Source organism: Agelaius phoeniceus, chromosome 1, assembly GCF_051311805.1.
Source record: "Agelaius phoeniceus isolate bAgePho1 chromosome 1, bAgePho1.hap1, whole genome shotgun sequence".
Taxonomy (NCBI): domain Eukaryota; kingdom Metazoa; phylum Chordata; class Aves; order Passeriformes; family Icteridae; genus Agelaius; species Agelaius phoeniceus.
In genome coordinates, this window is record NC_135265.1 from 79,430,987 (window position 1) to 79,447,882 (window position 16,896).

Here is a 16,896-nt window from a genome sequence, read left to right on the forward strand (position 1 = left end):
ATCATGTTTCTAAAGAAGAATTTGAAAAGGTCAATGAACATCACAAAAATGTAAGCTTCTTGGTTACTTAGAAACAGAGCTCAGTGATTCACAGCCATTTCTTAAACCAATCTTTGCTTTATACAATCCCTCCAATGCAGGTAATAGAAGAGTGATTCAGTCTGTCTGACACAGACTATCAAGGTCTGTACCCCCGTTCCTCCCCATCTCCTTCATTTCCTTCTCTGAAGCAATGTTATTTGTGAATTGTGGATTGGATCCCAGCCAGGAGTATCTGAAAATGCAGTCTCATATTGCCTAAATCCATAAAGAGGAAACTATTCAGACAACTGATGCACCTTCAGGGCAGAACATTAAATTGATCCTTTGGCAAGGAACACCATGTGTAACTTTACACAGCAATTCCCATAAATACTACTGAGACTATCAGCCAAAGCATAGATTATCTTGAGCTGTGTTTGTCTTTAAGAAGCAGCTATGAGAACAGTTTGTACTGTGTGCAGGTACTTGTCCAGTCTATATGTTCCCCCTGCCTACCACCCCAAAATCTGTGCCTTGAGAAAAGCTGGTGACAATCTTCATCATTGTCAGCCAAGGTTACTGCTTTACTGGAGCGTGACAAATCACCCAGTGGAAATGGCACTGTTGGGTAGTCAGAAGGGAACAGCTCAGATATTCTCCTGCCATAATTGAGTGGAAGGGAAGTAGCTGTTGGTTCCTACATCTCCCAATATTTTCTTCTAAGTGTTGAAAGATCTCAGGGTAATAAGTTGTGTCAGGTCTTTCTGGGGCAGACAGAGCCTTGGTGTCCTTCATGCATTTTGTCAGCTGAGGGAGTGGCTCCACTGGAACACTCTATGTTCCAGCTCCCCCTTTTCAGTCCCTAGAGGTTTTCAGTCAGCTTGCATCTCTGGGTCAGCACTATATACAGTTCTGTGTACATGTAGAGTTTCATATGTATTCCCATACACATTCCAGGTCTGATTTACAGTTTGAACTATAGACCAAACTAGGCCATTTTCTGAGTTGTCTCCATCATTCTGCAGAAAGTTACTGGTCCCAAACCATTTTGCTTGGAATTTAAATGTAGTGTATGCAAGCTTTGAAAGGATCATTTTCCATAATTTATTAAAGAAAGTCTTAAAAATTAGCATATATTATTAGTACCTTTTTCTGAAAACCGTTTTGCCTGCTACTGTACATGATTTTATGGAATGAGAATTTTCCTCTCTGAGAAACATACACAAGACTCTTCAGGTTTTTCAGCCTAATATTTGTGACCCTCTAGTCTAATTTACATTTTTACCTCTTGGCCCCTCTTTGGTAACTGGTTACTTGATAAGCAATAGAGTAACCTTAAGAAATTCACTCTGATGAAACATTCTTTGTGATCAGGATGAGTTAAGTGTTTGTTTTAACTCTGGATGCAGGGTACATTTTTGTACATGCTTGGCTATTTCTTCACTTGTTTTTAAGTTATTTACCAGGCAACAATGACACGCAATATCATCATCCATAACAACATCTGCTGGTATTGAAACACTCCTCTCAGCAGATGCCTCCAGACTGGGATATGATGGCATAGTTTTGGTGAAATTCTTAAGATTCAATGACTTGAGAAGGCAGTTAAATGGGTTTTCTCAGTTCATGTGCATCTCTCTCATGTGCATCACTCTACCCCAAGAGATGTAGAGATTGGATCAAATTCAGTGTGGCAACTGACGTTCCTGTGATCAGGAATCTAGCTGGCACATTACAAAATCTTTCAATACAGGCTTTCAGTTTTGAGTGGGCTGGTGCTATCTGCATTTTCAAATTCCTGCTAGCATTTGAAATCAGGAATAACATCGCTCTGAAATTCCACCTCCAGAGAGCTACCAGATTTCTCCACAAGTACAGCATGAAGGATGAGGATGCCTCTCCTATTCAGACTCATTCATCCTCTCTTAACACAAGGCTCTGAAGGAGTTAAATCCTCAATCTAGTAAAGATTGTGGTGTTGCCAATCTTTTCTTTTTTTTTTTCTTTTTTTTTAAGGTGCCAGACATAAAAATAAAGGAGATGTATCAGCACACTTCCTTAGAAGCTGAGCTTCCTGATTAAGAATAAATGCAGGATATACAGTGTGTTTCATGCTGAAATGGATTCCCTTCTAGAATTTCATGACTACAATTAGCCATTAGCAAAATCTCCACACACACACAAGACTCAGATCAGGAAATAATAGAAACAGCCACATATTGCTAAAATGTGGAGAGGGAGAAAACCACAAAACAAGAGCCAACTGTTGTGTTAGTATTGTCCTGATACTGCTCCATGTCTGTCTCTAGACAGGCTGAGAAGAGGGAGTGAGTGATCATGTTGTAAAATGCCCAGCAGGAGCTACAATGTGTTTGTACTCTTTATCACTGTGCAGTGGTGATGGCTGATCCTGGAATGCTGCATTTCACCAGTTTAGTCCAGGGTATCCATATGTCACTGCTTCTTAGGAGTACCTCAAACATCCATGAGCTAGAATTATTTCAGTGACAGGAAATTCTTTCATCTTTTTGATGTCTAAATATAAAAATACCAGTGACAAACCTGAGCACTCAAGTGTGAAAATGAATTTGAAAGTTCCCTACATTTGGTGCTGCTTGGGGCCATCTCAGTGTACAGAAACCTGTTGTGGTTTTTTCTTTTGTGGTTTCTTTTCCCCTGCAACTTTTTCCTTATTGGGTGTGGGAAGGACTTCTATTGGATTTGTAAGTGCAGCATGTACACGACTACCTGATTCTACTCTCTGCATATTTACACCTGTGGTGTATAGAGAACCTGGCTGCTACCACATTTAAGACATTCTTCAGTGCTTGGGGTTAGCTTGGGGTTACCTGAATCTGGTGTTTTGAGGAAAGTCTCCTCTATGTACTTTTTACATTCTACTGAGTGAATTGCAATGTTTTCCATTTTAATGTGTTACACAAATAATCATTGTATCTTCCAGCAATACTTGCAGATATTTCTGACACCCTGGTGAGGAGCCAGGTTCTGTGTTGTCAGGGCTAAAATAGGTAGATACATGTTGGATTTGTGACTCTGGAGGTAGCAACATACCTTGGACTGAGTATGGTAAAAGGAAAGATACAGACTGATGTCCAGAGCATCATGTGAAGATTCCACTCTGCCTATTTCAGGTTCAAAATGGATAGTTTCAGAGGAGTTCCTGATATACAAATGAAGATGTAGAACTCTCCCTTACTGAATGACAAAGGAACATTTCCCCACATACTTCAGGATATTTTTTAAATCAGGATTTAATATTATTGTCTATGTTTTAGTGCTACAGCTGGTTCTTATGCCTGATGCTTTTTTCTTCTCCCACTGAGTCTAATTTCCTCAAAACTGAAACAAATCATAACTCTCTACACAATCATGCTGCAGTGATGTTGTCATAATTATTTTTATCTTCTCTTGTACAAGCCATATTAAATAGTGGCTATTATAAGGCTTTCCAATTTAGACTTAATTGGCAATCTGAAGCCTACCATTTTTTTGCCATTCATCATAATGACTTTAAAGTGTACTCTGCCTAAATTCTGGATCCAGTAAATCAGGAACAGAGAACAGCTCTAGGAAAAGAAAGAAGCCTAAGGAGGAAAGTAAAACATCTAGGTAGAACCTGCTTGAGATCCAGCTATGTTCCTATGTTGAGGCAAGGATGGGAAGTTTGTTCCCCAGTAATGAATTGCAATGCTTAATTCTAAAAAAATCTCTTGTGGACAGATGAGCTGAAGTCATATAGTACATGTTTGGGAGAGCTTGTGGCATGTGTTGAGAATGGACACAGAAACACATTGCTGAGCAGGACCTAAAGTAACCATATGTTCTCAATGTGTCTTTCTGTTTGACTTGGTGAATGGAATTATCTGTTTTCACATCCTAGTGAAATACTCAAGAGAGAGTATTTGTATGAGCTGAGCTAGAAAGGCTGTGTACAGACTAGTAGTGCCATGCCAATACTCACTAGAAAAAAAATTAAACAGGATGCCAGTTGTTCTCTGAAATATCTTTTTCTGAACTGGACTTGAGCATTTTTTTTTTTTTCTCCAGAATTGCCCCTTCTTTGCTTTTCTGTCTCCTTCCAGAAATGCTGTGCTTCCCATGCTAGTTCCTACTTGTATCATAAGCCTCTGTTTGTTGATTTTCATTCTGATGCTCTCTCCATAAAACTAAATGCAGAGCTCAAGGCCACTGTGTAAAGCAATTATGTTTGCATCTTGAATGGGCATATCATCTTTAAATGTTCATGATATTGTAAAAACATGCATAGCACTAAAATTGTCTGCCTCTCGCCTTACCTCCTAAGATCAATACATACCAGACTAGAGAAAGACACAGTTTTTCTAAAATTTACAGTTATAACTGAATTTTACTTCAATACCTTAGTTGTCTTGATCTCTACTTGGCTTATTTAATCGATCCTAATATCATCTCTCTTACAGGATTTCTGAAATACATATATAAAAAAAGGTAACTTTTTTAAATGTTTCACTGTACGACCTCAAGGCTCAGATCCTTATTTACAGACTCTTTATTCATTTTTTTGGCTAGCAGATTTTGCATTAGTTTGCTCAAAACCTGAAAGCAGCATCAAAGATTAACAAAATCTAAAATTCATCATCTACAGCTCCTCAAGTGTGAATTTAATATAAGAGAAAGCTGACAGTATTGTTGGTGCCAGGGTATATGGCTCTGAAACCATTCAGCAAGGACATAATGAATTTGGTTTATATTTGAAATGGATGCCTATTGACAAAAATGCATCAGCCCATTTCTCAAGGGAAAATCAAAACCATTCTTTTCCAGGATTCACATACGGAGCTTTGGAAAGCATTTATTTTACAAACAAAACCAGGCATATTGCTTCCTCTCTATGCTGCACTAATCAACTCAGTATTCTAGTAGATTTAACAAAAGGCACCAGTAAAACCATGGTTTGACCAGAGCAAATTATTTATAATTAATGCTTACAAGCTAGATTAATTTAGACTCATCCTCTCAAAGTGACTGGTTTCCCTATGGGGGTGTTTCACCCATTGCTAACCATGAAAAAGCCACCTTTGAGGACAGCTTTGAGTGACCAGCTCCATCAGAGGTCACATCCAGAGAGAGTTGTCCATTACACTGTTTCCTACTTCCTCCTATTGGTCTTGGAGTAGTTGCAGAAAAGTACTTGAGATTTTATTATCTGAATTATGGGATCAGTCATAATTAATGTGAAATTGTTTGCTTCCTGGAAGGATGATGCCATGTCTTGGGATGTGGGTAAACTGATCACGATGATGGTCTCTCCCTCTGGGTGAGGAAAACTTGGAAGAAAAGCTGAGGAAGCCCCACATGCTTTCATTTCTTCAGTAAATTGTGACAATTTAAAGCCAGGAAGCAGAGAGAGTTACAGATCTTAAACTAATAATATTGATTTTCCTTTCTGGAACACACAGCCCCTCTACAAAGCATTGCTCTGAGAAAAAATATTGGACATCTGCTAAACTGTGCTTAACAGAAGTATTTATGTTGCTCTTAGACTGAATTAAGCAGGGTGACATATAGCAAATACATAGGAATAGTCATATGATTTACTAATTTTCACCATCACTACAGTTATTCTTCTAATCTTGCATGCTGAAATTAAAGTGCTTTAGCAGAGGCCCTGACACCGTCTCTTAAGCTTTTAGAAGTTACTCCTGTATGTTTCAGAGAGCATGTTTACATACTGAGTTTTTAGACAGATACATCAATATAGATTCCTGTCTGTGCTTTTGTAGATAAAAGTATTTTTTGCATTTTAAATAAACTGGATGGGAATGAAAGAATGTAATAAAAGAGTACTCAATTTCTTTCTCCATTTGAAGAACCATGGTCAGGATTGAATGAGCTGTAATATGAGGAAGGATAACTACTGATCAAAGCAGCTGCAAAATTACATGTACGCCAGGGAACGGCACGCAGTTTCAAGGACTCTGATATCTTTCATCTTCTTTTATCATCTCTGGATAAGGTGAAGAGTACCCAGAAGGGCATGCTCTCAAGAGTGCACCCTCAGCCAGTTTGTTGATGACACAAACTGGGAAGAGTGGCTGACACACCCAGAGGGCTGTGTTGCCATCCAGAGGGATCTGAGCAGGCTGGAGAAATGGGTTGATGGAAACATCATGAAGTTCAGCAAGGGGAAGTGTAAAGTCCTGTATCTGGGAAAGAGCAGCCCCAGGCACCAATGCATGCTAGGGGATGCCTGTCTGAAAAGATGCTTTGCAGAACAGGACCTGGGTTGAACACAAGCCAGCAGTGTGTCCTTGCCACTGGGGCAGCTAATGGTATTCTGGACTGCATCAGGAAAAGTGCTGCCAGCAGGGAAGTGATTGCCCCTCTGCTTAGCACTGGGAAGGCCTTACCTTGTGGGCTCTTCCAGGTCTGTGGATCCCCAGTGCAAGAAGCCCTAAACATACTGGGGAGAATCTAATGAAGGGCCACAAATATGACAGAGGGACTGGACTATCTCTCTAGAAGGAAAAGATGAGAGAGCTATGGCTGTTCAGCCTGGAAAAGAGAAGGCTCAGGGGGATTTTATCAATGTGGTAAGTACCCAGAGGGAGGGCGCACAGAGGACAGAGCCAGGCTCTCTTCAGTGGTGCCCAGAGAGAGATCCAGAGGCAATGGGCATCTACTAAAATACAGGAGTTTCACTCTAAAATCAAGAAACACTTTTTCACTGTGAAGGTGACCAAGCACTGGAAGGTTCTGGAGTCTCCATCCTTGGAGATACTCAAAAGCTGTCTGGACATAGTCCTGGGCAGCCAGCTCTGTGTGTCACTTGCTTGAGCAACAGGGATGTGATCAAAGGACCTGCAGAGGACCCTTCCAACCTCAGCCATTCAGTGACTCAGTGAGAATCCCAGGCCAGGTTGACAGAGTCATAGTTAGGATTCCAAAACAGTCCCTTGGTTTCCATATCATTTGAGCAAGTGAATTGTGCTTGAGGGCCCATCAAGGGAGGCAGAATGGGAAGGATCTAAGACTGCAAGACTATGTGTTCCAGACACTAAATCACCTGGTTCTTGGAGTGAAAATGAAAAGTGTAGGAGCCTGTGAGAGGTCAAAATTACTGTCAGCAGCTTTAAAGGGAGACAAAAAGAACTGGATAGAGCCTATCCACAAGGACTACTGAGAACTATTTCTCATGTGGATGGTTTCATGAGCTCAGATGCCACTTCTCTACACCTTCCCAAACAGCACTGTCTGAATGCTTTATGATCTCCTGGGGCTCACTGCCTTCAGACTGGCCATTTCTTCACTATATTGACTACAAAAGCGTATTAAAGGAAGCAGCAAGTTCCAGAGAAAAGAAAGACTTGTGGGTCATGCTGTAGAAGCAGCACTAGACAAGGTGGAAGCAGGTCTTAGAACTTTATCACAAGATGAGTGAGATGCAAGGTTTGGGGTGTTTTTTATTAAAAAGCCCCTGGTGTTTGCCCAGGCAAATCCTTCATACTCATCTGAAACCATATTTAACAACCACGGATTTCAAAGGGTCAGTGGTACAGGGGTTTAAAGAAAAAAATCCTGCAGATGTGAGAAGATCTTTTCCAATGAGATAATTAAGAGATAATAATAAATGGAGAAGAAAAAGAATTTTTTTGATTTTGCTACAGATATTGCCTGCTTTGCACCTTGTTCTGCTCTGGTTGGACTTAGATAGCTGATTTTATCTTCATTACCATATTAATTTCCAGTTATCCTAAAACTGGGAGAAAACTTCCCAGGTGAAAGACTTATGAATGCAGAGTACAGATCCAGCTTACCTCAGTCCTTGATGCCTGTGTAAAATACTGCCAGGCCAGAATGGTAGCTTTTAAATCCAAGTCTTCTGATACAAATGTGTCAAATGGGGAGAACTCATCCTTGCACTTTGACATACCAACATTTGTAGTTCAATTAGGACAAAATTTGACAGTAGAACATTCTTCTAGCATTAATAACTGTTGTAGCTTGGTGTAACGTGAGATTATATTGCTAGTCATAACATGAAAGTTCCACAAGTCTTTCTCTAACTGACAGAAGAGAAAGCATGCCAAATTTTTCAGCCCATGAATTTTGGGAGAGGAGTGAAGAGAATTGGATAGGGTCTATGAACTGTCTTTGGCAATTAGAAGATTAAACGGAGACACATATCTTAGTTCTATATAGATTTTATCAGTGTACAGAATAGCCCATCAGACTGCATTTTCCATATTTTCACCAGTTTTACACATCTTTTTGCAATTAACACATGGTCCAAATACTGAAATAAAAAAACATTGATACTTCATGTTTATGTCATCTGGCATTCATCCATAATTTCCCCCTGAATTATTCCATGTTGTCTCGGAACACCATTTGACAACAGCAGTCTTCAAAGGGTTAGTCCTGCAGGAGCTGTGTAAAGCAGATCCTGCAGACTCTTACATGGATAGTCCTGGTTTACTCAGATGATGATTAACAAGGAGAGCTGACCCAAAACAATTGAACTAATGTAATGTAATGTAATGTAATGTCTTTTTAATGATTTCATGCTGCTAGGCTGAAATACCTGGTTTTATGGCATAATGCCTAAGAGTTGGGTGTCCATCCAACACCACAGGATCTTCAGCACTCCACCCAGCCATGTTACACGTGTGTAGAAAAACCTCTTCTACCTATAAAGGACCCTTTCACAAAACTAGTGTCTAAGGATGCAGCAACAATGAAAGATGTAATTTTTCTTAATGTCAGTAGCATTGAAATTGTCAGTGTATATTAGCTTGGAGAAATTCTATATCAATACCAAATCCTGATTTTAGTTTTTCCAATAAACTTAGGTTTCTTACCAATTATAGTGATCCAGGTGATCTTATATTCCTAAGCTTGTTGAGTCATATTTTTTTTCTGTCAGTATTAACAAAAAATCATAAAAATAAAGCCAAAGAGGACCACTGCTAGACAAGCATCTACTCATTTAAGTAGTGGCAAAATTTAGCTTTTTAAAAAGAAATAAATATTATTATGCATTATTGCATATTTTATAATTATTATAACACCATATTCCTACAAGCAGGAAAGAATTTCTGGAATGTAAAATTTTGATATTATGATGGTGGCTTGTTAGCACTTAGCTAAAAGTTATGGCAAATATAAAGAGGACCAATCCTACATCTGCCATGTATTGTCATAATTCAAGGTTTATGAAAGTACATTGAGTGATATCAGCTTCTGGCAAAGCATTACTGATTGAATGTCTGCCTCACGTAGTCTGGCACAGCAGCAAAACACTGGGCTGAGGCTCGGCCCAAAGTCCATTGTATAGCTCTGCTGAAATTACTTGCAAGACATGATAATGTGCAGCTGCACAGTCACTCTTTGTGCACCAGCTCAGCATTGTGAAACAGGGCATTCCCAGGGGATGTACAGAAGTATTTGTGCCATTGTGAGACACAATGGTTTAATCTAGATGTACAATGAAGCCAAGGCACAAAACATGCGAAGAGATCCTGGTAGATGTGGCAAACCTATGTGTTGTGAGCAAAAGCTATGGCTCTGGCTACACTGTAGGTACGGGTCTCTGTAGCTGATAGAAGGCTTCCAGCCATAAAGACTGTGCTGTCTCATGTGGCAAGTAGTGCTTACATCACCTCACAAAGGCTGGTGCTGACAATGTGGGGCAGGTATACAAGGTGAACTCCTCAGGAGTAACCCCATTCCCTATCAGGATGAGCCATGGGTGATATCTTTCCTGTCCTGTATGTCTGATTTCCTTTGCAAAGACCCAGGAGTGCAGGCAGGAAGGGAGCTGCACCATAGAACAGTAACTCCTTCATCTGAACAAACACTGGACCAAGAACTGTGAGACACAAAACTAAGAAATGCAAACAGTGAGATTGAAAACTTAGGGCTAATTTTAGCTGATACTGAGACATTTGCCATCATGTGTGCACTTGGGTTTCTAGAAAGGTTGAACAAAAACAACACGAAGGATGATCTCTCCTTGCCAGTCTGGGTAAGTAACAGTAACTCCAGTGCCTCTGCCTGAGGTAAGTCATGCTTCTATTACTCACTCTGTATGAGAAGGTTTTAATTATTTCAGTGAAAGTATTGGCAAAAGGTTTAAAATTAAGCAAAAAGAAATACTTTTTTACACATGACTACACTGTAGATTTCAGTAATGCTGCTTGGTGTCAGCTTAAGACTGCAAATGGGTTGATGAGAGCCTTGGAAAATCCATGAGTGCATTAGAAGGTGTCAGCTCTAGAAACTCTTAAAGAGACCTTAAACAGCTCATAGAAATTGGAAAACTGAAACAGAGGCATGTGCAGGGACTTCACATTGGTTTATATTTGTCTTGTTTTTATGGTTAGTCAGAGCATTGAGTTAATGAACCTTGAAGAGTGTCTGAGATGTATTTGTTCACATCTGTGAGTATCAAAGCAGATACTCCAAATGGATTTTGAGAGATTACCATAGTCAGTGTCTTACCTGTATACTTTCAGCATGCTTTTTTTTCCCTAGTTTGTTATTTAAAAACTCAGTTAAGGAGAATGTCATTAGCCTGAGAAGCCTTTAGAATCTTTATTCTCAACCTTACCAGGAAAGATTTTCCAGAGAATTGATTTGCAGTATCTTGCTGCAGAGTACCACTTGAACACTGCTGGACCTTTGTAGAACCCACTCCAAACAAACACCCACACTGTCTGTGCACCCCAGCAATCTCTTTGTCTCTCTTTCTGATGTGGGTTGTGACTGCTCTCTTCTAGACTCATCTACATCATGTGCTCTAATTTGCTAAGATGAATGTCATGACCACCACCATCAACAGCCTTTCTAAAGTAAAATAATACAATAGCAATTGCTTTTCCTTTGTATGCAGCATCTGTTATCCATTATAGAATAAAAGTAGATTATTCTGATATAATCCATTCTCAAACACCCACAAAGTTACATGGTTTTTTACTCTCTGTGTGTTATCCTGCAGATAGTTTGATAATTACTTGTTCCACTACTTCTGTTTCCAGAAACAGAAGCTTTGCTGATTGGTTACGTTTTCTTCTTGTCTTGTTGAAGTGTTCAACATGTTTACTCTTCCCATTGGATGAAATGCCACCTATTATCCATAAATTGTCAAAAGTGATTTTTAACAGCTCTGAAATTTCATCAGCCAGTTGAAGATGTGTCCTAGGACATAAAGGTGCCATCCTCTCCTTGGCACTGACCACTCCACTAACCAAGCTAATTAATGGTGGTAAGTCAATCAGCTGTCTGAGGACGGAGAAGGTCCATGGAGCCACACTGAGTTTCATTTATCCATGGACTGAGGCATACCAAACAGAGGGTACTTTGAAAATGCCACCATTGTACCTTTAACTTTCAAACTGTGCACTCTGCTGTGCTCATCATCTGTGCTCTGTGCAACATCTGTAGTTCTAAGTGATTCTTTCCATATGGTGAAAGTCCTGGAGATTGACAGACTAATTTGTACAACCAGAATGTACTCACATAAATAAGATTACACTAGGATCTTGGGGGCAAGGGGAATTTACAATGCCATATGTGTTAATTTCTGTGCCAGATAAAATGATTTTAATCCACTATTGTATGCAATTGTATGTGCTTTGCCCAGGAAAATGATACTCTTGATATCTTATTCTCTCTGCAGCATTTCTGAGCTTCTCAGACAATGGGAATGCTCATGCGTACTTGAATAAAATCTCATCTATTGTGTCTCCATCCTTGCTTGCTTGATTACTCAGCATGCCACAAAAACAGGCTCTTGTAGTGTTTGCTCCTTACCAACATTTGCCAAAGGGGATAATGCCAATTTCAAAATTGGGATCATTTTCGATATATTTTTTTGGTGAAAGACAATAATATTTTTGTGTCTCTTAAATAATTTCTGTAAGGAAATAAAAAGAGCAAGACAGACTTGTCAGCTGGCTGCAAACAGTATTTGAGTCTTAGTAATGAATTGTGGAGGTGCAAGCTAGGGATTGTGAGACTGTTTGGACTGAGGATGTTAGATATAGGAGGACAATCTCTTGTATCCATCAAGTTCTCACTGTAAGCCCCCTCCTAGCTGAGAATAGCTGAGTATGCAGAAATTTGACTATTAGGTTTGACAGGAAAGGGACTTGAAGCTGGCTACTGAACTCTGCAAGTACTGAACATAACACTGTCAATGTCCCTATTAAAAATCTGAAAGTATTGTTGAAGTCAATGTAGGATTTGTGATTTATTTTCCATCAAACACAGGTGAAGAAGTCTTCACAAAGTCAGTTTCGACAGTGAGTATAAAAGTATCTGAAGTGAAGACTGGCAAGATGACTGAAACCCCCTGTAAATTATTGCTTTGGACACCTTTCTCTCCAGCTGGACACCTTCAGAAACTCCTCAGCTTGAAAGAATTATTTGGTCAACTTGTTTCCAAAGCCTATTTCTTTTTTTCAGTGTAGCTGCAAATACAATAAACTCAAGCAGAGTGAAATGAACTGGCACTTCAGATTAATGTCAACATCTGTGTGAAAATACTTCCTATCATTGGATAGCACTTTTAGCTACATCTAGTTTATTTGGATAGCTGCATTTAGTACTGCAGACTTCTCTCTATTGCAGCTGCAGGCTATTAACCTAGAACATGACCTCTTTTAGTTATTACTTAAGGCAGTAATAGTAGTGATACAGATTACAATGAAGATCCCTTGAGATAAAGTACAGAAATTAAGCTCTATGTCATTAAAATTTTTCATGTCCTATAGCAAAACCAGTGTATTAATGAAAAGAAAAAAAAAATATGGGGAAATAATATGGAAAAACTTAGCTAAAGGAATCTCATTTTTTGGATTGACGTCTCTCCTAAGTATCAAAGATGAGATTAAAGGAGCAGTGTGTGGGGGCAATAAGAAGAGCAAACTCATACTAGAATGGTTTAGGAAAGCAAATCAAATGCTTTAGGGCACAAGCTGAACACCCCTGCAACTAGGATTTGAAGCATAAATTTCAGGTAAGCTTTACTCAGCATGGAAATAGGCCATGTGAACTCTCTTTTAAAGTTGATTACAGACCATTGCAGGAGGCAGGACATTTCATCATTTAGACTCGTGATCTTTTCTGGCTTGGTGAGACCTATGTTCCTATGAACATCTGAAGTTACCACACGCTTCTGTTCATCTTCTTGCCTCAGAATCCCCTAGGGATTTTTTATGCTGCAGTTTCATGTTTATTCAGAACACAATGTCAAATTTGATAAAAATTCAATAACGGCATTCAATTGGACAAGAATGGATGCATGTTTTATTTTTGTTTGTTTGATATCAAAGTTGCTAGTGAATGTATATGGGCATGAGAAGATAGGCAGAAAGATCAGTTAGGTAGACTGCTGAACTTTGCTCCCAGGACGTACAGCTTTAAAATGCTAATTAATGTTAGCTGGTAACTTCTCATATGTGCATCATCTGTGTAACATTGCAAATTGGGTATGCTTTGCAAGGGAACATTTCTTATTAAAGATGGTAAAACTCCTTTTCCCTATGATTCAGAGGAACATGATCCAGACATAAAAATATAAAAATCATCGACTATTACTTTTTACTTTGGACAAGATCATCTAACTCACCCCACTCTCTGAATGATTCATTGCAATATTATCAAGAGACAGCTGGGAATGTGTATTATAAATAAAGGACAGACCAATTTCAAAAGAGGTGATGCTATCAGGAAAAGCATCTATGAGAACAAAATAGATACAGGGATGAAATTTAAGGTAACATATTCAAATATCTTTATTCAGATTTTAATTAAGCACCCAGGTTTATCTTTCAAGTAGTGCTGTTTCCAGCATTTGGCTAAAAAGAGCTAGGAGTCTCTGGGACATGCAGAGTTTGAAAAATTCACAGCCAGTCATGGAAGCTTTATAAAGACTGCCCTATTTCACCTGAAGACAGACACAGCCACCCATGCATATTCATGCATTTTAATTCAATAAAAGGTTAGTTTATACTGTGCACAATTTCAGGATGTTTATACTGTTATATAGTTTATACTGTGTGCAATTTATTAGTTTATAGTGTGCACAATTTCAGGATGCTCCCCTTCCTCTCTTGAGTGTAAAAGGCACATGCTTACCATAAATGATGAAAAAAAGCATTTAGTTGATCCTGAGGCATCCTACAGATTGATTGCTTTGTAAGTATCCCTCATCTACTCCAGCAGGTGAAAAAAACCCAAACAGCCATCTACAGTAAAATACTTCCCTCCTGTGCCATGCCTCCATAAATATGTAACACAGGCACAGCAGCTGGTGGCAGCCTTTCAAGCCAGTGAGAAAGGGTACCCATTTCTTTAGAGTGTGCTGGCCAAAAGCCACTTTCTTTCCTGCAATGGAGAAGGCTGGAAAAAGAACACTTTTTTAGTTGATTCTGCATCTTCCACACCACAACATGACTTGCTATTTTCCAAATAGGATGGATCCTTGAGGAGAGATGCCCCGCAGGATCCTTTCACCCTTGGCAGCAGAGCTCTTCAAGATGCCATGCTATTTGTGGCTTCCTACCACAGCTGCACATCAAATATACAAAGCAGCAGCCAGGGATGCTTTGGCAGCAGGAATAAAATTATAATGTGAGGACTGGAACAGAAGTTACTTGTTTTTTATTGTTCTCATAAGAAATTAGTAATCAAATGTACAGAAGAAAGTAATTGCTTGCTGTTCTAAGCAATTGTTCCAGAAAGAAGAGTTTGTTACCAGGAGAACAAGGGTCAAATTCACTAATTTTATATTCATGATTAGCAGTAGGCCTAATCTAGGAAAATGTTGAAACTGTATCCAGGATCTGTTCATCCAAGTTAGCATTTTCCATGTATCTCTTTCTCCACCATCACCACTCCAAATGACGGAGGTAGAAGAGGAATTGTGACAAAACAGAAGTGGGAGTGGTAAAGCTTTAGTTCTTCAGAAGTCTAGAGAAAAAGTGAGAGGCTGAGATGCACTTAAATGCAGTCTGACTTTGCCCCAGTCCTATTTCTGAGGTGACTGGTTAAGCTTTTATGTAGTTGCATACACATTTCGTGCCACTTTGAATGCCCTTAGGTACCCTGTCTGATCTCCACATCTCCAGATGCTACCCTAAAAAGGCACAGATTTCCTACAGGTCCTATGGCATATCTGCAAGCTCAGTGTGAATGCAATTATAGCTTGCATCCAGAGGACACAGATTTCAGATGAGCAAACTTAAAATTTTCACTGAAATGTCTGCCACCAAGGCTGAAGCCACTCCTGCTCCAGTGCCTCCACACTGTCCAGAATAACTCAGGCAAGTTATATTTTGCAGTTTTAACAGTTGGAGACTATTCAAACTGGTTGCAAGACAATCCCACAGTTTATCCTTTTCCTGCAGCCATTCTTCAAAAGGGTCACATGTCAGTAACACATGCCTTCATCTCTCCAGGAGATTTTATTCAACTGAGTGTTCAGGTTCAAGTTTGCAGCGAGCTCAGTGGCCTTGCAAGCTCTAAGTGTGAAGCTACATTTGGCAGTGAGAGCACTCATCACTGACATGCCTTCCTGTAGTGAACAGAGTGTGCAGCAAAGGAAGCAGGTACCCCATGGATTTGTGCTCAACCCTTTGTGTACTTGTTGTGTTGGGATGTCATGGCAATGAAAGACAGTGATCCTTGCCACAGGCCAGCCCTGGATTTTACTGCACTGTAGGAATTTCCATGGTTTCCTTTTCTGTTCCTGCCTTGTCCTACCTTGCTTGCAAAGTATCACAGCCATAAATAGAGAAACTTTCCTAAAAACTATCCTTGAGTTGCATAAACCCCCGCGCAACTCCCACCTCCAGGAATCACCTCCTAACAAGGTACAGAAAATCTCTCATTTCCTTTACTACAGATTTCAGACCTTGATTTAACACTCATGAGCTTCCACCAACCATTTTCTTTTCCTTTCCCACACCAGATAACACAGTCCTGCATTACCTAGCATTTTTGCAAGGGTCTTCAGGGGAAGAAAATGAACTAAAAAAATCCCTAAATAACCAACTTAGCCAACATCTCATTCATCTGGTAGGAATCTGGGACCAGTGAGAATGGAGTAAGAAAATGCTGTTTCCCCTTTAAGAAGCACAAAAGATGTAACTTCTGGTTTATATAACTTCCCAAAACAAGCCTTCCTGAAATAAGATCATTTAATTAGCAAATACAGTGGATTTTGTAAGAACTAGGTCCTCTTCAGTGATGTAACACCTTCCTAATCTAATCCAATGTGGCCCGTAGTGACTTTTACATATTTTCCTGCAAATTTATCACAAGAAGGAGAACTTTGACTCCCAATACACATGGGCAATCTTGCAATCTCATGAGACAGCATTTTCTTCTTTTTTTTTAAATTTTTGGGGGGGCTGGTGGGTAGAAAGATAAAGAGGACAAGAAATTATTTCATAGAAAAACACGTTCAAGCTGCAACTTTGAAATGATAATGTCTATCTCCAGCTCTTCTATTGAATCTCACTAATGTTTTGGAATTTTTAGGAGGGAAAGTCTCATATCTGGAGGAGCTGGTCTCTTTTTTAGGAGTTTAATAACAGATAACTGACAACTTCCTCAGGTCACTTCTGGCAGAGCTGGAAAACTCTCAGTCCAGCCAGAGCAAAATCTGTCAGCTTGCATTTTTTCTGCCACAGTTTCTCAGAAAATGCTAGATTAGGTAATTCTGTAAGTTGTGCTGATTCATCTTAACTGTGGCACGTCCTGTGGCTGGGATCACACAGGCTGAAACAACTGCTGCTGCATCAAGGGTGGAGGACTTGGTCCTTTGTTCAAATAACAGGGGCTTGTATTTTTAATTTTTAATTGAGA